The following is a 24442-nucleotide window of genomic DNA, read 5'->3' on the forward strand; positions in this document are numbered from 1 at the left end:
CAACCGTGGTCTGAAAGTATTAAGTGGAAAATTCAAGAAATAAACAGTTCATAAGTTTCATTTATTTATTTATTTTAATATTATTAAATTTATTTTTCAATTATAGTTGACATTCAATATTATATTAGTTTCAGGTGTACAATATAGTGGTCAGACATTTCTATAATTTATGAGTGATTCCCATGATATGGTTAGTACCCCAGCACCACACACCGTTTTTACAATATTATCGACTGTATTCCCTAGGCTGTACTTTAAATCCCCGTGACTACTTATAACTGCCTATTTGTATTTAATTCCTTCAACTTTTTCACCCAGCCCTCTAACCCCCCTCCCATATGGCAACCATTAGCTTGTTCTTTGTATCTGTGAGTTTGTTTCTGTTTTGATTGTTTGTTTATTTTGTTTTTTTAGATTCCACATACAAGTGAAATCCTATGGTATTTGTCTTTCTAGGCCTGACTTATTTCACTTCACATATTATTCTCTAGGTCCATCCATGTTGTGCAAATGGTCAGATTTCATTCTTTTTTATGACTGAGTAATATTCCATTGTATATATGTACCACATCTTTGTTATCCATCATCTACTGATGAACACTTACTTCCATATCTTGGCTATTATATATGAAATGTCTTCATCACGGTTATTGCCTTTGTTTTAAGGTCTATTTTATTTGATATACAAGGTCTGTCTAGAAAGTATCCAGCCATGTAATATGAAAAATAGAGGCATTTATTGAAGAAGATACAAGATACAAGAAACATTGTACATAGGTCTGATACCTCAGTCGCCTTCAAAGTAGGCACCTTGGAACCTCACACAGTTCTCTTAATTGCCATTAGCTGCCCTCTTGTGTTTTGCTGAATCTCATCAACAGTCTGAAATCTCTTCTCTTTCAAACGTAATTTTAGTTTTTGGAAAAACCAGAAGTTGCAGGGCACCAAATCTGGGTTGTAGTGGGGCTGAGTCACCTGGGTGATTTGATATTTCACCAAAAAACTCTGCCAGAGACATGATGCATGAGTGTACACGTTGTTGTGATGAAGCTGCCAATCGCCCGTTGCCCATAGCTGTAGCCTTTGGAATCATCCAGATAGTTTTCCTGGAGGACTATTCAAGCCTAATGCAAAATTTGATGCAGATTTGTTGCTCTACTCTCTGTCATTTTGAATGCTACGGCCACACAGTACACATGTTCACTCCATGGCATCTACCACTCCCACTGACAAATACAATGAAATCATCATTGTTCATGCATGCACATTCCGGTCCACTCTCCTTGACTGCTAGGTTACATCAATGCCGTGCAAACTGTTCTCCTTATATTAACATTGACTGGACTTTTTTTAGACAAAACTTATAGGTATTGCTGTCCCAATACTTTTTTTTTTTCCATTTCCATCTGCATGAAATATCTTTTAATCCCTTTACTTTCAGTTTGTTTGTCTTTCGATCCAGAGTGAGTCTCTTGTAGGTAGCATATGTATGGGTTTTGTTTTCTTCTTCATTCAGCCACCTATGTCTTTTGATTGGAGCATTTAATTGCCTTACATTTAAAGTTATTATTGATATGTATGTAGTTATTGCCATTTTATTATCCATGTTTTTAACTTTTTTTCATCTTCTTAAATAAATCCCTTTAATATTTCTTTTAATACTGGTTTGGTGGTGATGAACATCTTTAACTTTTTCTTGTCTGGGAAGCTCTTGATTTTTCCTTAAATTCTAAATGATAGCCTCTCTGGGTAGAGTAATCTTGGTTGCAGTTTCTTGCTTTTCATCACTTTGAATATTTCATGCCAATCCCACCTGACCTGCAAAATTTCTGTTGAGAAATCAGCTGACAGTTTTATGGGAGCTCCCTTGTACATAACTAACTGCTTTTCTCTTGCTGCTTTTAAGATTCTCTTTTGTCTTTAACTTTTGACATTTTAATTATCATGTGTCTTGGTGTGGACCTCTTTGGGTTCATCTTGTTTGGGACTCTGTACTTTCTGGACTTGTGTGTCTATGTCCTTTGCCTGGTTAGGGAAGTTTCAGTCATTATTTCTTCAAATAGGATTTTAATTTTTGACTCTCTCTCTTTCCCTTCTAGTACCCCTATGGTGTGAATGTTGGTACACTTGGCTTTATCCCAGGGGCTCCTTAAACTATCTTCATTTTTTTGGATTCTTTTTGCTGTTCTGATTGGGTGTTTTCTACTATCTTGTCTTCCATATCTCTGATTTGATTCTCTGCTTCATCTAATTGACTCTTGATTCCATTTAACACATTCTTTATTCAGTTATTGTATTTTTTAACTTTTTACTGGCTCTTTTTTAACGTTTTTATTTCTTTGTGTAAAGGCATGCTAAAGCCAGCTGCTGCTTGTATGGGGTTGTACATCTTTGAGAGATTTTAGGAAGGTCTGTAGCATGGACTGCAGCCAGTAGCTTGTGAGGAATAGCTGTTGAAGCTGGTTCATGGGTTGAGTAGAGTGGGGTACCAGGGAATCAACAGGATAGGGTGAGCAGTGTTAACCAGGTTGAAGGAGACTCAGATATGGCTGGGTGGGGGAAGGGCTCAACAAAGGAACAATGGTGACTGCCAGCACTTCTGTCTGTGACAGAACTGCCCCTCCAGCTCTAACCCTGAAGCCAGACAATTCAGTTTCTCCCCATGTGCCTCTGGGGTTTTTAGAGCTCCTTTCCTTTTGCTGGAGCTCAAGGAGAATATTTGTGAACAAGTGAATCTGTGCTTTGGCCCTTTAAGAAAACACCTGGGTCTACAGTAGTCCTCCATCTCACCAGGTTGGAATCCCTGGAATTTTCACACCCATATGTCGTGGGGACTCCTTCTCCTGGCACTGGTGCTCCATGCTGGGGAGCCCAGTGTGGGGCTGTGACTCCTTACCCTTCAGGGGGGATCTCCACAGCCAAGATAACTCTCTTGATTCTTAATCATCACATGTAGATGCAGGACCGGCCCATTTTGTGTGTCCCACCCTCCTACCAGTTTCAACATGGCTTCTTTATATTCTTAGTTATAGAATTTCTGTTAAGCTAATCTTAAGGTGGTTCTCAAGACTGATTGATTGTTATATAATTTAGTTAATTTTGATGTGATCATGGAAGGAGGCAAGCCTAGCATTTACCTATTCCGTCATCTGGATTGGAATTCCATAAGTTTTTAATTGTGTGCCCTTCTGAATAGTGTGATGAAATCCATTGCTATTCTGCTCCATCTTGTTCAGGATGTAAATCATTCCTTTGTCCAGCATATTCATCCTATATACATGCCCCACCCATTAATTACTTAGTAGCCATCAGTTATCAGATCAACTGTCATGGTATAACAGTGCTTGTGTTCAAGTAACCCTTATTTTACTAAATAGTGGCCCCAAAGTGCAAAGTTAGTGATGCTGGCATTTCAGATATATGCTTTCTTTAAGTGAAAAGGTATGTATGAAAGGGGAAAAAAAACCGCATTTTATGTAGGGTTATGGTTTCAGGCATCCATTATGTGTCTATGAACATATCCCCCATGCAGAAGAGGTGGGGGTGGCTATTGTACAAATGCTCTCCTCCAACAATGAGAAATCTGGCTCCCATATTTTACTCATTTGCTCAAGCCTAGAATATAGGAAAATAGTTGCAGAGCTGGTAACCCTTACCATTTTAACAGGCAAACCTACTAAATGGAGTTCAATATTTCTTTACATTTCTTAAGATAAAATTTAATATAGAAAATGTCCCCAAATTAAGTGTATTATTTGATGAACTTTAACAAATACATACACCATGTTACCCATGGCCCAACTGTTTTGGTCAACTCAGGCTGCCATAACAAAATACCACAGACTAGTCAGCTTAAACAACAGACGTTTATATCTCACATTCTGGAGGTGGTGAAGTCCAAGATCAAGGTGCTGGCAGATTCTATCCTGGTGGGAACTCTCTTCCTGGCTTGCAGGTAACCATCTTCTTGCTGTGTCCTCACATGGCAGGGGTTGGAGAGAGAGAGATTAATGGATATTTTTGTAAGGCTGCTAATCCCATTATGAGTGCCCCACCTTTATGACCTTACCTAAACCTAACCACCTCCCAGAGTCCCCAGCTCCAAATATCATCACATTGGTGGTTAGGGCTTCAAAATATGGCTTTGAAGGGACACAAACTTTCAGTTTAATAATGTTAAACATTTTTTTTTCAGGTGATTTTTGGGCCATTTATATGTTTCATTTAGAGAGGTATTTATTCAAGTCTTTTTGTTATTGAGTTGTAAGAGTTCCCTTTTTTACTCTATTCTATATGCTGTACGTTACATTCCCATGTCTTATTTCATAACTGGATATTTGTACTTCCTCATCCCCTTCCCCCTTTCCACCCAGCCTCCACCTCTCCCCTCTGGTAACCATTAGTTTGTTCTTTATGTATTCTGAATACTACATCCTTTTCAGAAATATGATTTTAAAATATTTTCTTTTATTCTGTGGGTTTTTAAACATCTTTGATAATGTCCTTTAATGTATAGAAGTTTTAAATTTTGATGAATTTCAATTTATCTACTTTTTTTGTTGTTGCCTTTGCCTTTGGTGTCATATCTAGGAAACCATTGCTAAGTCCAAGGTCATAAAGATTTACTCCTATGTTTTATTCTAAGAGTTTTATGGTTTTAGCCCTTACAACTTTATAAAACATCAAAACATATAACCTAATTTTTAAATAGGCAAATAATTTGAATAGACATTTCTCCAAATAGAATATACAAATGGGCAATAAACACATGAAAAGATGCTCTACATCATTAGTTATTAGGGAACTGCAAATAAAACCACAATGAAATACCACTATTTACCCACTAACATGACTATATTTTTTAAAAGGGAGCAATAACAGGTGTTGTTTAGGATGTGGAGAAACTGGAAACTTCATGCATTGCTGGTGGAAGTGTAAAATGCAGCCTCTATGGAAACCAGTTTGGCAGTTCCTCAAAAAGCTAAACATAGAATTACCCTGTGAACCAGCAATTGCACTCCCTTTCAATGGGTTGTTTTTTCATTTTATTGATATTATTCTTTAATGCACAGAATTTAAAATTTTTATAAAGTCCAATTTATATCTTTTTTTCTTTGAGTACTTAAGCTTCTGGCGTTGTATCTAAAAAAAATGTGTAATCCAAGGTCATGCAAATTTATTTCTATATTTTGTTGTAAAACTTTTAGAGTCTTAACTCTTACATTTAGGTCTTTGATCCATTTTAAACTGTGGTGTGAGATAAAAGTCCAAATTAACTTTTTGCATATATATATTCAGATGTCCCAGCACTATTTGTAGAAGATATTATTCTTTTTTTATTGAATGGTCTTGATACCTTTGTTGAAAATCAATTGGCCACAGAGTAATTGAGTTTATTTGTGGACTCTCAATTCTATTCCATTGCTCTATATGTCTGTCTTTATGGCAGCAACACAGGTAATGATTACTGTAGCTTTGCAGTAAGTCTTGAAATTAGGATGCATAAGTCCTCTAACTTTGTTGATTTTTTCAAGGTTCTTTTGGCTATTTAAGGTTCATTGCATTTCCATATGAATTTTAGGTTCAACTTAACCAAATGCAAAAAAAAAGCCAGTTGAATTTTTGAGTGGGATTGCATTAAATACACATAGCAATTTGGGAATTATTGCCATCTTAACAATATTAAGTCTTCCAGCCACAAATATGGTATGTTTTCTTATTCATTTAAATATTCTTTAATTTTTTCAACAATATTTTCTGATTTCAGTGAAAGTTTTGTATTTCTCTTGTTAGATTATTCCTAAGTATTTTATTCTTTTTGATGTTGTATATGAAATTGTTTTTTAATTTCATTTTGAGATTTTTATTGCTAGTGTATGGAAAAACAAAAGTTTTTTGTACATAGATTTTTTTATCCTGCAAGCTTAACAAACTGGGTATTTTAAATTTATTTTTCTGTGTATAAGATCATATCATCTGCAAATAGATATAGTTTTACTTCTTTTCTAACCTGAATGTCTTTCTGTCTTTTTCTCACCTTGTTGTTCTGGCTAGAACCTCTAGTACAATGTTGAAGGGAAGTAGTGAGAACAGATATTCTTGTTTTGTTCCTGATCTTAAGGAAGAAACTTTTTAGTCTTTTACTATTAATTATATTAGCTCTGGTTTTTCATAAATGGGCTTCATCAGATTGAGGAAATTCCCTTCTATTTCTAGTTTGTTGACTTGTTTTTGTCAGGGTGTTGGATTTTGTTAAATGCTTTTTCTTTATTTATTGAGATTATCATGTTTTTTTTCCTTTTATTTTGTTAATATGGTATATTTCATTGATTAATTTTTGTATATTGAACCAAGCTTGAACTCCTGAGATAAATCCCACCTGGTCATGGTGCATAATTATTTTTGTATACTGCTAGATTTCATTTTCTAATATTTTATTGATGATTTTCCATCTATTTTCAGAAGGAATACAGCATATATTTGTTCACATTCCTGGCAGAGAGCTCCTAAAACCCTTGGAATTCCTAAGTGATGAGAGCAATAAAGTTGTCTCTTGTATGCTAATGAGGTAACTTTTGGAAAGCCTGTAAATAACCTAAGGATGGGTATTGGCTGCCAGGTGAACCAACCAGCTGGTTATGTGACAGGATAGTAATAAGCTAGGAAAATTCCTGGGCAAGTGGAATGGGGAAACTGAGACAAGAAAATTGAACAAGGCCAAACAGTTTGAGCAACTTACAGCCAGCTGGTGAATCGCAAGACCTTATCTCCCCTAACCAAGGACACTCAAGAGCAAATGGTTTATACCTCTCCTCCCTAGTCAAAGAATACATAGCTTAAATCTCCCTGGTCTGGGAAAATAAAGAACAGAGAACCAATTAATGTCATTTGTGCCAGATAAACCCAAGAACAGATGAAGTCAGGGGAACAAATAACAAAAACCCCATTAAAAGCCAAACAGACCCAAGATAAAAGTAAAACAGTATAGCAGACCAAAGAATAGTCCTAAAACTCCCTATGTGTTCATTCATCAGCATGTTAAAAATGCACCTGGGAAACTAATGAATATTCTGCTGAAACCCTCCCCTATGATTCTCATCCTCAGAAAAAAGATAAAAAGCCTTCAGGACCAAGACTCAGGGCAGGCTTGCTCTAGAGAATGCCCATGCCCCTTCTTGGGCATGAACTTTTTACTTCCTTCTAAACTCCAAGGGTCCTCACGAGACTTGAAGCTAGGGGAGCAGTGGGCAGCAGCAGCTTGACCCAGGCTAACCCTCTGATCCTGTCTCCAGGGCCCCCTTTTTCTCTGACTTCCCAGTGAGCAAAAAGAGCAGCCTGCCTTGGTTCACTCCTTTCCTGTGACTTCTCTAGGGAGCCAAAGCAGAGTACCACTTAGGCTCTCTCCTGCTGCTTCTTCTATCCCAAGTCCTTCCTTTGTTTCACTCTCCCCAGCTTTAATAAACATACTCTCACAATCACCTGGACTCATGCTGTGAAATCTTTTCTAGGACCCACACTCTAAGGGCTGGTCTGAAGCTGACCCACTCTGGGGAGAGGAAAGGGGCTAGAGAGCGAGTTCAATCACCAATGGCCAATGATTTAATCAGCCATGTTTCTGTAATAAAACCTCCATAAAAACTCCCAAAGTACTGCTTGCTTAGTGGTGTTGGAAAGAAAACGCACATTGGAATTGGTTTCAGTATTGTAACCTGTTTTATCTTCTTTTGAGAAGTGTCTGTTCACCCAAACTGATGTGGCTCAGTTGGTTGGAGTGTTGTCCTGTAGACTGAAGGGTTGCAGGTTTGATTCTGAGTTAAGACACATGCCTAAGTTGTGGGTTCTGTCCCTGAGGTCCCCCATTGGGGTGTATGCAGGAGGTGACCATTCTGTAATCCTCTCTGGAATTAAAAAAAAGCATCTGTTCAGATATTTTCTCCATTTGGGGGGTGAGGGGGAAAAAACTGACTTATAAGTTTTAAGAATTTATATATCTGGCAAATATTTTTTCTCTTTCTGTAACCTTTTTTCCCCCGTTAATGATTTCATTTTTTCAGTTAATATAACTAGTCCATGATACAGCATACTAAGTCATAAAGTAAAAATCCAAGGAAGGTAATACCTTCACCAAGTTACAAAACATTGGCAAATCAATATAGTCTCTTTAATACAGTAAAATCATATTTTTGTTGGAGTTATATATTACTTGACTAATAATTTTCACTCTAAAAATGTCATTTAAGTACCACATTAAAACACTGTGGTTTTTAAAGATGGGTTTATAGCAGAGCAAGTTATTTCATACAAGTTAATATATCCCTTAAAACTATAAAATTTCTCCTTAAAAAATATATTTTATTGATTTTGCTATTACAGTTGCCCCAATTTTTCTCCCTTTGTACCCTTCCACCTGGTATCCCCATTCCCTCCAGCAATCCCCTCCCTTAGTTCATGTCCGTGGATCATGCATATAGTTTCTTTGACTACTCCATTTCCTATTCTCTTCTTAACATCCATCCCCCTATCTATTTTGTACCTACTGATTTGTACTTAATCCCTGCACTTTTCCCCCATTTTCTCCCTTCCCCCTCCCAACTGATAACCCTCTAATGATCTCCATACCTATGATTCTGTTCCTGTTCTGCTTGTTTGCTTAGTTTGCTTTTTAGATTCCGTCGTTGGTAGTAGTGCATTTGTTGCCATTTTAATGTTCATAGTTTTGGTTTTCTTTTTCTTATATAGTTTCCTTTAACAGTTCACATAACAATGGTTTGGTGATGATGAACTCCTTTAGTTTTGCCTTGTCTGGAAAGCACTTTATCTTCCCTTTAATTCTAAATGATAGCTTTGATGAATAGAGTAATCTAGATTGTAGGTCTTTGCTTTTCATCACTTTGAATACTTCTTGCCAGTCCCTTCTAGCCTGTATATTATCTTTTGAGAAATCAGCTGACAGTCTTATGGGAACTCCTTTGTAGATAACTCTGCTTTTCTCTTGCTGCTTTTAAGATTCTCTCTTTATCTTTAAACTTTGGCATTTTAATTATTATATGTCTTGGTGTAGTTCTCCTTGGGTTCAACTTTTTTGGGACTCTGCGCTTCCTGGCCTTGTATCTCTATTTTCTTCACCAAATTAGGGAAGTTTTCTTTCATTATTTTTTCAAATAAGTTTTCAATTTCTTGCTCTTCCTCTTCTCCTTCTGGCACGCCTATGATTCAGATGTTGGTACGTTTGGTGATGTCCCAGAGGCTCCTTATTCTATTCTTGCTTTTTTGAATTCTTTTTTTTTCTTGCTGTTCTGATTAAATGAGTGTTTTCTTCCTTATGTTCCAAATCATTGATTTGAGTCTTGGCTTCATCCCCTCCACTATTGGTTCCCTATGCGTTTTTCTTTATTTCACTTAATGCAACCTTCATGTCTGCCTGGGTTTTATTTTATTTAAAAAAATTTTTTTTAATGCTATTGCAGTACCCAATTATTTCTTTGAGCATCCTGATAACGAACGTTTTAACTCTGCATCTGATAGGTTGCTTGTCTCCATTACATTTGGTAATTTTCCTGGAGTTTTCTTCTGTTCTTTCATTTGGGCCATATTTGTTTGTCCCCTCGATTTTGCAGCCTCCCCGTGTTTGTTTCTGTGTAAGAGGTAGAGCTGCTTTGACTCCTTGTCTTAGTAGCGTGGCCTGTTTGGATATATGTGGCTTCTTTAAATACTTAGTTGTCAGATTTTCATACAGCTCAATTATCTGATGAATCTGGGTGACGTTGGTTCTGTAGTTTAGTTGTAATTTTTGCTGTAGTTGTGCATGGAGGCAAAGTGTGTTTACCTCCACCTCCACCTTGTTCCCTGAAAGGCAACTCTGGTATCCCTCTCACTAGACGCCTTGGCAACATCTGCCTGAATCTCCCAGTAGGGTGCTTGGCAGGAGGCCTCCTGCACATCGGGGATGAGGGGAGGGTGGCAGGGAGACGATGGGAGGTACAGCCAGACCTACAATTTCTTCTTTTAAAGTGAGTTCCATCTTGAAGTTTAGCACAGCAGGGCAATTTTGTCTATTTAGAGGTGGCTCTGCTTTGTGCTGGGGTTGGTCCAAAGCCAGGTAGATAGTGTTCCAATGCTTGAAAAGCTTTAAAATTCTACCTTAAGGAGATTTAATATTCTAACACCAGTTTCCAAGTACTTTTCAAAAACTGTTAAATTTTCACATAAATACTGGAATTCTCAAAGCCAGACAGTCATTTCAAACTACTCTAATAATTTTAGATATTCCCTTTTATTTAAAAACTCTGTACCTCTTTGTTTTGATCAAGTCACATAACCTTTTTTCAGCTTATTAAAAAATTCTACCTAAAATACAGCTATGCTTTTTTTACTTTTTATTTTTATGGTTACTTTAATATCATTAATGTTCTACTGAAGCAGAGGTGGCCTGAACACATATCTTTACATATTTTTACAAGTGTTATTAACCAAGTATACTAAAATGAAGTTGAAGCAAGATACCAAGTATTTTCTAAGACTTTTAACAACATTTTTTTTCTTACAATATAAAAACATATACTCCAAATCTTACATTAGTGATTGCTTCTGTCCATAATGGTCAATACGAAATTTAGGAAAATCTGACTGTTTCTGGTGCAAGAAAGCCATTTTGATTACTGTCTGGAGAATGAGAAATACTATGTCTCCTTGGAGCTCAATTATGGCTTGAAAGGTTGAACCTTAGCACCCCTGAGAAAAAGTGCACTCCCAAGGCTGGAGAATGAGCATGACTTAGAGCTGAATGTTGGAGATGGAAGGAGAACGCTCTGCAGTGTGGGTGATAAGGTGGAGCAACTCTGACTGGAGGAGTAATTCTGGAAAGGTGAGGCCATGAAGGAATCTTCTTTGCAGAGGCTTCTGAGGTGTGCTGTGAGGGAGCTACTACTGGCCACATTCTGGGGGTTCCCCCCTGTTCAGAGGACTTTAAAACAACATTGTCTTACTCTGTTTTCACTCTCAGGAGAACCCACACAGAATTCAGACTCTGAACAGTGTTATAAGTCATTACAGTGGAGGGGTCATTGTTGAGAAACACTTTTCATCGCATGGTCTATAACATATTGCACCTGCGATAAACCAAAAAAGATTTTCAAAGTTTTAAATAAGTGGCGTTATTTTATCTAGGGGATGTAACATGCTGAACATAATTAGTAAAGGTTCTCTGGTTGGACCTGGAGGTACCTCATGTGAAGAACTGCATTGTTTGAACAACAATCCATATTTGGTGGGCCAACATTTGCCACCTGAAAAGGTAAAGAAACTATTGCTTTATAAACCATCAATGCCTGGCTTTTACTTTCTTTGCTCCAGATCACCATATTTCCAGCCACATAAAAGTTCCTCGTCATAATCCACTTCTTCCATTTCACTTATGCCTTTCCTTAACTGCCAACTCTTCTCCCATTTCTGTGGATTGTAACCTCCCTAAGGGATCCCACCATGCCAGCAGCACCACCAGAAGACCATAACTCAAAGGCTGGCTGTAGTTGCTGAAGCTTAGATTGAAAGCATTAGGGTAGGGCTTGTAGTGGTCTCTACCCAAGGACCAAATTCCTGCAAATCTCAGCTGCCATCATTGTTCTTTCTGCACACAAGTTCAACGTGGTTTTCAAATATTAACATCATTTCTGAATGACTCAGGATGCATCAGGCCTGGCGAGCTTTGGATGCTCCCAAGAGCAGCAGCAGAGTCAGTCATAGGGATTAGTTGGCCATTGTGGTGGGGGTGGGGGAGGTCTCTTCTGGGGCTGAGCCAGTCCAATGGAATAGCCCATCTTGGTTTCCCATGGCCTGTAGTTGTATTTTTTAAATAACAAATATAATGCTAGCTGCTAGATATCCAGGGGACTGGATATTGTATACTAACTTTTATCATCTTTTGGCTACAAATGCTGCCGCAGCCGCCTCAGTGTTTTATGCTCTCTGTTGCCAAAGCTGTCAATTTTTCAGTCTCTGCACTTGATTCATGTATTACCCATTGTGTTGCTTTTTTCAGCTTCTGTTAGCATTTGAATATATTGTACTTGCCTGCAGGCCGTCAAGATTACTACTGAGACTGATTCCTTTTACAGTGATTATGGCTCCTTGACTCAAAACGAATTTTATCTGGGTCCTGAGGATGTGGTTTGTATATAAGTCTTTCATCTACTAAAACCATATTTGTCAATAAAATAGTAATGGATTTAAGTGCCATTATTTTCTATACAGGATCAACTACAGAAATGTTTTTGCACATATGTTTTGGTTCTTGCTGCACCAATGAGAGATTTCACAATGGAAGGCAGTACCCACTCTGTGCTGAGAAGTCTATGTCTGTGCAATTTTCCAGAAGGATCTATATGTCAGTCCAATACATCAACTCCAACCACACTTGGGTTCACATAATTTGGGTATTTCTTGTAACAATTTCCCATGGGTGGTCATCGATATGCTTCAAAGTCCAGATCTTCATGGTGCCAGTGGCCTGAGCAATGTCCAAACATGCAAAAAAGGCCAAGAGGCCAAGAGGCTGCCCTGTTCGCTACCCTGCTCCCTCTAGTTTTTAGTTTTTTGTTTTAAGTACATTTTATTGATTATGTTGTTACAGTTGTCCCATTCCTTTTCCCTTTGCCTCCCTCTTCCAGGTAACTCCCTTCCCTCCAGCAATCTCACCCCCTTAGTTTATGTCCATGGGTCATGGATATAAGTTCTTTGGCTTCATCATTTCCTATATTATTCTTAACTTCCCCCTGTCTATTTTGTATCAACCAATTATGCTTCTTAATCCCTGCACCATTTCCCCATTTCTCCCCCACCCGCTCCCAGCTGATAACCCTCCAAATGATCCCCATACCTATGATTCTGTTTCTGTTCTGGTTGTTTGCTTAGTATGTTTTTGTTTTTATTTTTTAGATTCAGTTGTTGAGAGTTGTGAGTTTGTTGTCATTTTAATGTTCATAATTTTGATCTTCTTTTTCTTAAAAATGTTAAAGTCCCTTTAACATTTCATATAATTTCATATAATTATGTTTTGGTGATGATGAACTCCTTTAGCTTTACCTTGTCTGGGAAGCACTTTATCTGCCCTTCCATTCTAAATGATAGCTTTGCTGAATAGAGTAGTCTTGGTTGTAGGTCCTTGCATTTTATCACCTTGAATACTTCTTGCCTGCGAAGTTTTTAAGAAATCAGCTGATAGTCTTATAGACAACCCTTTGTAGGTAGCTCTCTGCTTTTCTCTTGCTGCTTTTAAGATTCTCTCTTTATCTTGAAACTTTGGCATTTTAATTATGATGTGTCTTGGTGTGGTTCTCCTTGGGTCTAGCTTGTTTGGAACTCTATGTGCTTCCTGGACTTGTATGTCTATTTCCTTCACCAAATTTGGTAAGTTTTCCTTCATTATTTTTTCACATAAGCTTTTGATTTCTTGCTCTTCTTCTTCTCCTTCTGGCACCTTTATGATTTTGATATTGGCACATTTAAAGTTGTCCCAGAGGTTCCTAAGCCTCTCCTCCTTTTTTTCAATTCTTGTTTCCTCATTCTTTACTGATTGACTGTTTTTTCTTCCTTATGTTCCAAATTATTGATTTGAACCCCGATGTCTTTCCCTTCACTATTGGTTTTGTGTGGATTTTTCTTTTTTTCATTTAGCATAGCCTTCACTTTTTCCCTTATGCGTTTGCCATACTTAAGCATATCTGTCAAGTCTGTGAGCATCTTTATCACCAGTGTTTTGAATGCTATGTCTGTTAGGTTGGCTATCTCCTTGTTGTATAGTTCTTCCACTGAAACCTTGATCCATTCCTTCTTTTGGGCCATACTTCTCTGTCTCCTCATCTTGACAGGCTCCTGTGTTTGTTTGCCTCTGTGTCTTAGGTAGAGCTGTCATACCTGTGATGTTGTAAGGGGGTGGAGCCTTAGGTATTTGTCAGTACAGGGTGACTTGTTTCACCACATTGTGGTGCTGTGGTGGTGGGGTCTAAGAGGGAATAATGCTTCTTGCTCAGCACATTCCCCTTTTCTAGGCACTTCTCCCACTTCCGTATGGGCCTGGTGCCTCTCTAGCTGTTGCCCTGGCCATTGTTCCCAGAATGGGTTGGTCTGTGGACATCTAGGACTATGGGGGCCCTTTTAACAAGCAGACTCAGCTGAGAGACTGGCAGTTTTCGTCTCTGCTCCAACTCCCACTGGTTTGCACATTCAGAAGCAATGAGGCTTTATTTACCCTGGTGCTGGATCCATGAGCTGTGCAGTCTGGTCTGGTGCTGGGAGTGCTCCCCAGGCATTCCTCTTGATTTTTTAAAATGCCTGACTGCACTTTCTGCCAGCCTGTTGCTGCTGCCACCGCTGCTGTCACCACACCCTGTCCTCTCCATCCCAGCTCCGTCCCTCCTACCTGTCTGGATGAGTATTTCTTCTTTATATCTTTGTTTGTTGGACTTCCATGCAGCTGGATTTTCTGGAACCTCTGGTTGTCTCTAGTTTCGAGGTAGTTGTATTCATTCTTAGTTGTGGAGGGAGACGCAGCGTGTCTGTCTATGCCTCCATCTTTGCTGGAAGTACTCTTAGTTTTTTTTTTTTTTCTCCTTAATCGTGACTTTCACGGAGCAAATGTTTATTATTTTAATGAAATACCAAAATGTTTTATTTTACCAATTGTATTTTTGGTGTTTTATTTAAGAACTCTGCCTAATCTAAGTTCGTAATTATTTTATCCTATGTTTTCATCTAAGAGTTTTACATTTTACATTTAGATCTATTATATTTTGAGACAATTTTTTTGATATAAGCTGTGAGGTTAGGTTGAAGTTAACTTATTTTCACATGTGAATATTCAGTGTTCCAGCATGGTTTGTTGTAAAGACTATCCTTACTCTATTGAACTGCCTGAATATTTGTAAAAAGTTAGTTATATATTTGTGTGAACTCATTTATACTTTATTCTTTTTGCATTAATCTATTATACTCTATATTCTGTGACATTAATCTGTGCCCATCTTTTTGCTAGTACTTCACAGTCTTGATTACTTGATTACCACCTTATAGTAAGTCTTAAGTAGGATAGTGTGAGTTCTCCAACCTTTTTTTATTTTTTTCAAATTTCTTGGGACTAATCTAGTTCCTTTTCCTTTTCATATTATATTAGAATCAGCTTGTATATACCTATAAAAATCTTACTAGGATTTTGATTGCTGTTGGGTTAAATCTTAGATTACTTGAGGAGTATTGCCATCCTACCTATACCAAATCTTCTAATCTGTGGCTATGCTATTCTTCTTCATTTATTTAGGTCTTTTTAAAAAAGATTTTATTTATTTATTTTTAGAGATAGGGTAAGGCAGGGAGAAAAAGAGGAGGAGAAACATTGATGTGTGAGAGAAACAATGATCAGTTGCCTTTCACACCCCCAGCTGGGGATCTGGGTCACAACCCAGGCATGTGTCCTGACCAGAAATTGAACTGGAAACATTTTGATTTGTGGGGCAGTGCCCAACTCACTGAGCCACACCAGTCATGGCCATTTATTTAGCTCTTTTTATATTTCTTTTAAAAGGTGTTTTTGCTGTTTCTGGCATTAATATCATGCACATGTTTTATTCCCAAATATTTAAAATTTAAAAATATTTCAATTACAGTTGATATTCAACATTAGTTTTAGGTGCACAGCATAGTGGTTAAGACATTTATATAACTTACAAAGTGATCTCCCATTAAGTCTTGCACTCACCTGACACCACATATATTTATTACAATATTACTGACTGTTTTCTCTAAGCTGTACCTTACATCCTCATGACTATTTTGTAATGGCCAATTTGTATTTTTTCATCCCTTCACATATTTCACCCAGCCCCCCAGGGTCCCTCCCATCTGGCAACCAGCAGTTTATCCTCTGTATCTATGAATTCATTTCTGTTTTGTTTGTTTGTTTATTTTGTTTTTTAGGCTCCACATATAAGTGAAATTGTATGGGATGTCTACCTCTACCTCACTTACTTCACTTACCCTAATAACCCCATGTTGCAAATGGTAAGATTTCATTCTTTTTTATGACCCAGTGATATTCTGCTGTATATATGTACCACATCTGTATCCATTTGTCTTTTGATTGGAGCATTTAATCCATTTACATTTAAAGTAATTATTGATAAGTATATAGTTATTGCCATTTTATTCATTGTTTTTTGCTTGTTTTGTCAGATTTCTTTATTCCTTTCTTATTTTCTTGTTCTCTTTTCTTATATGTTGATGACTTTTTGCAGTCTTTTACTTGGACTTCTTTCTCTTTATTTCTTGTATGTCTCCTATAGATTTGTGACTTGTGTTTACCATGTGCTTCATATATACCAAGCTATGTTTATAGCACTCTATATTAAATTGGTGGTTGCTTAAGTTCTAACGCATTCTAACATCACTACCATTTTTATTTATCCCCTCCAATACTTAGACTTAATTTTTGTATACAATGTGAAATGAGGATTGATGTTCATTTTTTTTGCATTTGGTTATCCAATTGTTTCAGCACGATTTGTTGAAAATATTGTCCACTTCCAATTGAATTGTCTTTGCACTTTGTTGGAAATCAATTGACCATAGATAGTCTGGATTCTCTATTCTGTTCCATTGGTCTATATACCTGTCTTTTTGCTAAAACCACACTGTCTTGGTAACTGTCAGTTTATGATACATCCTGAAACCAGGTAGTTCAAGTCCTCTGACTTTATTCTTTTTTAAAGTTGTTTTGGTTACTTTAAATCCTTTGCATATCTATATAAATTTTGGAATCAGGTCGTGAATTTTTAAAAGAAGAAAATGTCTTGCTGTGATTGGTATTGTATTAAATCTATAGATCAAGTTGGGAGAAAGGACATCTTAGTTACATTCTGTCTTCCTGTACATGAACATGCTTATCTCTCCATTTATTTGTCATTGTTTTTCAACTCTTATAAGGGAGAGAGGAGGAGCTTTCCTATGTCTTTTTTAGATATTATTTTCACAATCAACCAGATTAATAAAATAGATTTATTTTTATCTTTTTGGTACTGTATGTTTATCTGTGCTTTATACATAAGAGAGGAAGATTCTTCACATACCACCTTCTGTAAGAATCAACTTTCTCTCTTTTGGAGGTTGTTAATGCATGATTTAAGTCTTGAACTTTTCTGAGTAATATTTTTATAAGTTTTCAGTGTACTGCTCTTAAACATCTTTTGTTAGATTTATTGCTCATAATTTTATATATTTTGATACTATAGTAAATAATTTTTTAAATTTCTATTTTTAACTACTTGTTGATAGTACATAAAAATATAATTGATTTTTGTATAGTGATCTTGTATCCTGCAATCTTGATAAGCTCACTCACTATTGTTAGTTTTAGTAGGTCTAAAGATTTTTTAGTTCTAATTTTTTTTTGTAAATTTCATAGGATTTTCTACATATGAGGGGGAACCCCCCCCAAAAAAATATTAACTTCTGGGGGGTGGACCCCTTGTAGTACAGGCTTCCCCCACTAGGTGAGTGTGCTGGGAACATCTGTATCAATGTACAAGCCAGCATTGTTGTAAGAGGCTGTTTGGCTTCAGTGAAAAAGAAATTTTTTTTAAGACCCTTTGAGTGTGTTTGCCCATTTCATGATGGGTGATTTATGAGCACACCTGCCCGCACCACACTGAGTGTTCAGCAGGTTTTGGCCAAAAACGACATGACTCCTGTGCCCCACCTTCCCTAGTCACCTGATCTCACCCCATGTGTCTTTTTTTTTTTTTTTGTTCTCCAGATGAAAAAATTCCTCACAGGGAAACGTTTGGGTGATGTGGAAGAGGTGAAACAAAAAATGGCAGAAGCACTAAAAGGCACCAAAATTGATGTGTTCAAAACTGTTTTGAGCAGTGGGAAAAAACATCTTGATAAGTGTATTGATTGCATCAAATGCCTTAAGAGTACTCTGAAGATGACTGAAGTTTAAACATGTAAGAATAAGTACACACACACACAAAAAAAACCTAAATGGAACTGCCTCTTGATTCAGTGATCCTGCTGCTGGGATTATACCCTGAGAGTCCCAAATCACCAATTCAAAAGAACCTATGCACCCCTATGTTCATAGGGGCACTATTTACAATAGTCATGTGTTAGAAACAGCCTTAAGTGTCCATCAGTAAATGAGTGGATTAAAAAAAAACTGATACATGTACACAATGGAATACTATGCAGCACAAAGAAGGAACTCCTACCTTTTGCGACAGCATGGATGAAAACAGAGAGCATTACGCTAAGTAAAATAAGCCAGTCAGTGAAAGGCAAATACCAGATGATCTCACCTTATCTGATGAACAAAATAAACTAAAGAACAAAATAGAACCAGAGGCATGGAAACATGGAACAGTCTAAAAAAAAAAAAAAAAAAAAGAATAAGTACACAATTTTTTATAAATAAATTATGCTAATAAGATAGTTTTAGATTTTCCTTTTCAGTCTAGATGCCTTTTATTTCTCTTTATTGCTCTGGTGCACTAGCTAGATGTTCCATTTCTGCATTGAACATCGGTGGTGAGAGTGGACAATCTTGCCTTGTTCCTGATCTTAGGAGGCAAAGATGAATTCTCTATCAAGTTTTTGAACTTTCTTTGTATTCTTAGTATTTTCGATAATAAATGTTAAATATTGTCAAAAGGTTTTCTGCATCCACTGAGATTATCACTTGGGTTTTATAGGGGATTTTTGTTTGTTTTTAGTCTGTTAATGTATACTGATTGATTTTCAAATGTTAAAGTAACCTTGTATTCCTGGAATAAACCCATTTGATCATGATGTGCTATCATATTTATATACTGTTAAATATGTTTGCATTTTACTCATGAGGAACATTGGTCTGTATTTTTCTTGTAATGTCTTTGTCTATCAAGTTGGTATCAGGATAATGCTGGCTTCAGAGAATAAGTTGGGGAGGACTATTTCCTTTTCAATTTTCTGGAAGAGTTTGTATAAGTTTGGCAATGTTTCTTCCTTAATTTAAAATTTTTCTCTTTTAAAATCATGTTTCTCAATGCGTAAGTTTAAATCATTGATGTGAGATCTTTTTTCCTTTTTAATATAAGCAATCAACACTATTAAATTTCCCTCAAAATGTTGTTTCAGCTGTATCTTACAAATTGTGATCTGTTGTCTTTCCATTTTCATTCACTTAAAATACATTTTAATTTCCCATCTAATTTCTTCTTTGATTCAAAGCTTACATAAAAGTATGCTATTTAGTTTTCAAATTTTTGGGAGGATTTTCCAGTTATATATATATTTTTCCTGGCAGCCAAAAAGAGTGGACTGGAATATATATATTACTGATTTCTAATTTATTTTTGTCAGAGAACTTACTTTGTGAGAATTGAATCCTCTTACATTTATTGAAAATAGTTTTATGGCTCAGAATATGATTATTTTTATGATTATTCCATTTACACTTCAAAAAAAACCTTTCTGCTGGTGTTGGCTGGAGGGTGCTATAAATGTCAATTCAGCTGGCTGATAGTGTTGTTAAGATTTTCTATATCCTTACTGATATCATTCTACTATTTTGTTAATTGTTCAGAAATGGTGTTGAAATTTCTGACTACAGTTGTTGACAAGTCTGTTTCTATTTGGAGTTTTTGCTTCATGTATTTTGAATTTCTGTTATTAGGAATATAATCACTTAGGATGGTTATAATATAACCTCTTAATGACTCAATCATATTATTATTATTTTTATTATTATTGTAAAATGATCTTCATCTCTGATAATATTTTTTGTCCTAAAATGTAATCTACTTTGTCTATTATTTATATAGTTACTGTGGCTTTACATTGATTTGTGTTTGCTATACACACACAAACACACACACACACACAAGAGTGAAAGTAGGTTTACAGTTGTTAGTGCATGAAACAGTTTATTCTTATATTATTATTTATTCATTATTGCATTGTTTATTTGTATTATTTGTCTCTTTTTCTTATTATTGTTAATATGACTTATTTTTTAGGTAATTATGGCTAGTAATTTAACCTAATTTTGCCCACCCCTGTAGTGTATATATATATCCAGAAAAAGTCCAGCCATTGTTGATATAACAAGAACGGTTTGTGCAACATCAATATAACCTGGTACAGGGCGAGTGGACTGGAATGTACATGCATGAATAAAGATGACTTGTTTGTATTAGTCAGTGGGGATGGTAGAAGCTGTTGAGTGAGCATGTGTACTGTGTCGTTGTCACATTCAAAATGTCTGAGAGAGTAGAGCAACGAATCTGCATCAAATTTTAATTGGGCTTGAATATTCCTCCACGGAAACTTTTCTGATGATTTAGAAGGCTGCAGCTATGGGTAAATGGTGATTGGCAGCTTCATCATGACAATGCACCCACTCACGCATCAAGTCTCATGAAGAATTTTTGACAAAACAAATCACCCATGTGACTCAGTTCCCCCTACAACCCAGATATGGCACCCAGCAACTTCTGACTTCTCCCAAAACTGAAATCACCTTTGAAAGGAAAGAGATTTTAGACCATCGATGAGATTCAGGAAAATACAACGAGGCTGCTGATGGTGACTGGGAGAACTGTGTGAGGTCCCGAGGTGCCTACTTTGAAGGGGACTGAGGTGTCATTGACCTATGTACAATGTTTCTTGTGTCTTGTATCTTCTTCAATAAATGTCTGTGTTTTTCATATTACATGGCTAGATGCCTTCTGGACAGACTATATATATAGAATTTACATATGTATATATTTAATACAGAAAAGACCAGTGCTTCCTTCCTGTTTCTCCTTTACTTTTACACTATTACAACGCTCACAACACTTCTTACACCAGATGTGTGGGATTTTCTCCCATCAAGCAATTTCCTGCCACACCAGCTGGGTGTCCTACAACTTAACTCAGTTCTAACCGTATCTACCAAGAATAGCATCAGATCCTACAGGTTAAGGACTCAGTACCACAGGACTGCCCCATTTCCCTCTCAGATGCCGACTATAAGTTCAAGTAGTCACATGTGCTTCTGACTAATCAGCTATAAATCGCCGGTTTCATAATCTCCTCCTTGTGTTTGATTAATTTGCTAGAGTGACTACAGAATTCAAGGGAATGCTTACTGTTTACCAGTTTATTTTAAAAAGGATACAATAAATGATACCCAAATGGAAGAGATGTGTAGGGCCCGGAATGTGGGAAGGAGTGTGGAGCTTCCACTCTGTTCAGGAATGCCACTCTCCCAATGCCTCCTTGTGTTCACCAACCCAGAAGCTCCCTGAAGCTTGTACTATTGGAATTTTTATGGAGGCTCATCACATAGGCACAATCTGTCAGTGACTCCATTTCCAGCTCCACTCCCCTCTCAGAGAATGGGGGCTGGGCTGCAAATTCCAAGCTTCTAATCGTGGCTTGGTCTTTCTGGTAGCCAGCCCCCATCCAGAGCCCAACCAACAGTCACCTCATTACAACCAAAGACACTGATCTCACTCAGGAAATTCCTAGGGACTTGGGAACTCTGTGTCAGAAAGTCAAAACCAGAGTCAAAGATCAAGTGTTAAAACATTAAATGTTCCTACTGCTTTTATCACTTAGAAAATTACAAGGGTTTTTAAGAGCTCTGTGCCAGGAACTGGAGGCAGAGACATAGATAGATATAGATATATTTTTCTATTATCACATTTATGATATTCTTCTATTTTGATTTATGTAGACAGCATATTTAGATCTTTTATCCAATATAAAAATCTCTCCATTTTAATTTCAATTGAGCAATTTAGACCAGCAATTGAAGAATGTCTTCTGTAAAGGACAAGGTAATAAATATTTTAGGCTTTGTGGGCCACATATGGTCTTTGCTACATACTCTTTCTCTTCTTTTTAAATAATTTATAAATGTACAAACCATTCTTAGCTTGAGAACTATGTAAAAACATGCTGCAGTGAAGTTAGGTTTACAGGCCATGGTTGGCCTCTGCCTCAATAAACCACTTACATTTTATGTAATTACTTATTTGGATATGGTAGGATTTAAATTTGCTGTCCTGATATCTGTTTTCTGTTTGACCCATCTGTTCTTTTTCCTTTTCAATCTTTTTGGCCTTTAAATACATTAATTAAATACTTTTTATGATCCTATTTTATTTGTTAGTTTATTAGGTATAGTTCCTAGTGTTTTATTATTTAGTGATTGCTTTATGGCTTACAGTATACATCTTTAACTTATTAGTCTACCTTCGAGTTACATTATACCATTTAAAATACAGTATAAAAATGTCAACACTGTACTTCTATATTTCCCATTCAGGACTTTCTGTTTTGTTGTTATATATTTTGCTTCTATACGTTATGAACTCCGAAATACTTTGTCATTATTTTTGCTTTAATTGATCAATAATCTTTGGAAAATATTTAAAAAAATAAGAACAAGCCTTTTACGTTTACTCGCATACCCTTTCTAGTGCTCTTCATTTCTCTATGTACATCTATATCTCCATCTGGTATCATTTTTCTTCTGTCTGAAGGACTCCTTTAACATTTTTGAGATAAAGATCTGCTGGTGATTAATTCTTTTGTATGTTCTGGTTCTGGATAAAATGGAATGAGAGCACTTCACCCCGTCTCTCTGTTGAATACAGTTGTAAAACCTGAACGAAATACATGGGACAGCTATCTGAGGGCTCTGAAAAGTCAATACTAACAGGAACATTGGGAAAGAAGGCAAGAATCTGGAGTACCACTAATCCAGGACTAGGTGTACTAAACTTTTTCTCTAGTGTCTTTCCAGTTTGAGAATAATACCGCTTGAAACCAAGAGGTGCCAGTGGCATGAACAGTGAGAAGACCAGGAGAGAAACCTTCTGTAATAGTTCTGGCCCAAGAAGCAGGGAAGGGACCTCCTAATGCTCAGAGGTGGGGGGAGGAATTCTTTTCTCCCACACCACAGTCCCAAGCAATTCTGTGGTAGTGGTGTGAGACATCCTAATGATGCCTGCAGAACCAATTCCTCAATAGTCACAAACTACAAAAGTGGTTCAATAGATAACCTAAATAGTTCCAAATCTATTGAAAAAATTGAATTCATAGAATTTTAAAAATAGGTATAGGCTCATTCAAATTGTCTACTTATTCTTGTGTGAATTTTGGCAGATTGTGCCTTTCATGAAATTGATCCTTTTTTTCTAGGTTGTCAAATTGTTGTGACCACAATGTTATTCATAATATTCCCTTATTATCTTTTTTATGTGCATAGGATCTATACAGTTGTCTCCTATTGCATTTCTGATACTAGTAACTTGAGTCCCCCCTTTCTTTTCTTAGTTAGCCTAGCTAACTAAAGCTTATCAATTTTATTGATCCTTTCAAAGAACCAGCTTTTGGTTTCATTAAATTTCTGTTAATTTTCTGTTTTCAATTTCATTGATTTCTGCTCTCATTTTTATTATTTATTTTCTTCTGCTTACTTTGAATTTAATTTGCTCTTCTTTTTTCAAGTTTTCTAAAGTGGAAGCTTAGTCGATTGAGTTTAGATCTTTTTAAATTTATTCAATGCTATAAATTTTCCTCTAAGCATTGCTTTCACTGCATCTCACAAATTTTGATAAGTTATGTTTTTGTTTCATTTTACTCAAAATATTTTAAAATTTCTCCTGAGTTTTCTTCTTTGACCCATGTGTTATTTAGAAGTATGTTGTTTAATGTCCAGGTGCTCTGGGATTTTCCAGCTATATATGAATATATAGTCAATACATTGTTGCTCTTATTATTTTGAACAAAGTATTATCTTTTATAGCAATTAAGAATAAGAAAAATAAAAGTCTTTATTTTATCTTCACATTTCTTCTTTGACGTGTTTCCTTTCTTTTGTATATCTAGTTTTCTGACCTTATATCATTTTCTTTCTCTCTAAGGAAATTCTTTTTTAAAAAAACAAAAACAAAACAAAACCCAACTTTTATTATATATTGGTTTCAAGTATACAGCTTAGTAGTTAGACGATCATATACTTTACATAGTGTTCCTGATATTTCCAGTAACATAACTGTCAGCATACATAGTTATTACAACATTATTGACTGTATTTCCTATGCTTTGCTTACTTTTCCATGACTATTTTATAACAACCAATTTGTGCTTCTTAGTTCCTTCCCCTCTTTGACTCAGTAGCCTAACCCTCCCTCCCCTCTGGCAACCACCAGTTCTCTCTCTGTATCTATGACTCTGTTTCAATTTTATATTTCACTTATTTTGTTGTTTAGATTCCACATACAGGTGAAATCATATGGTATTTTTCTTTCTGACTGACTTATTTTACCGAGCTTAATACCCTCAAGGTCCAGCCATGATGTCACTTTATTCTTTTTTATGACCAAGTAATATTTCATTGTACATACGTACTACAGCTTTT

General features: G+C 36.3%; 1 pseudogene; it reads right to left on the reverse strand.

The window, feature by feature from the left end:
• Window positions 1–11913: 11913 nt before the first annotated feature.
• On the reverse strand, window positions 11914–12493 carry LOC150009113 (PRELI domain containing protein 3B-like; annotated as a pseudogene).
• Between the last annotated feature and the right edge of the window lie 11949 nt (window positions 12494–24442).

Source organism: Furipterus horrens, unplaced genomic scaffold (assembly GCF_987537825.1).
Source record: "Furipterus horrens unplaced genomic scaffold, mFurHor1.1.pri manual_scaffold_5, whole genome shotgun sequence".
Classification (NCBI taxonomy): domain Eukaryota; kingdom Metazoa; phylum Chordata; class Mammalia; order Chiroptera; family Furipteridae; genus Furipterus; species Furipterus horrens.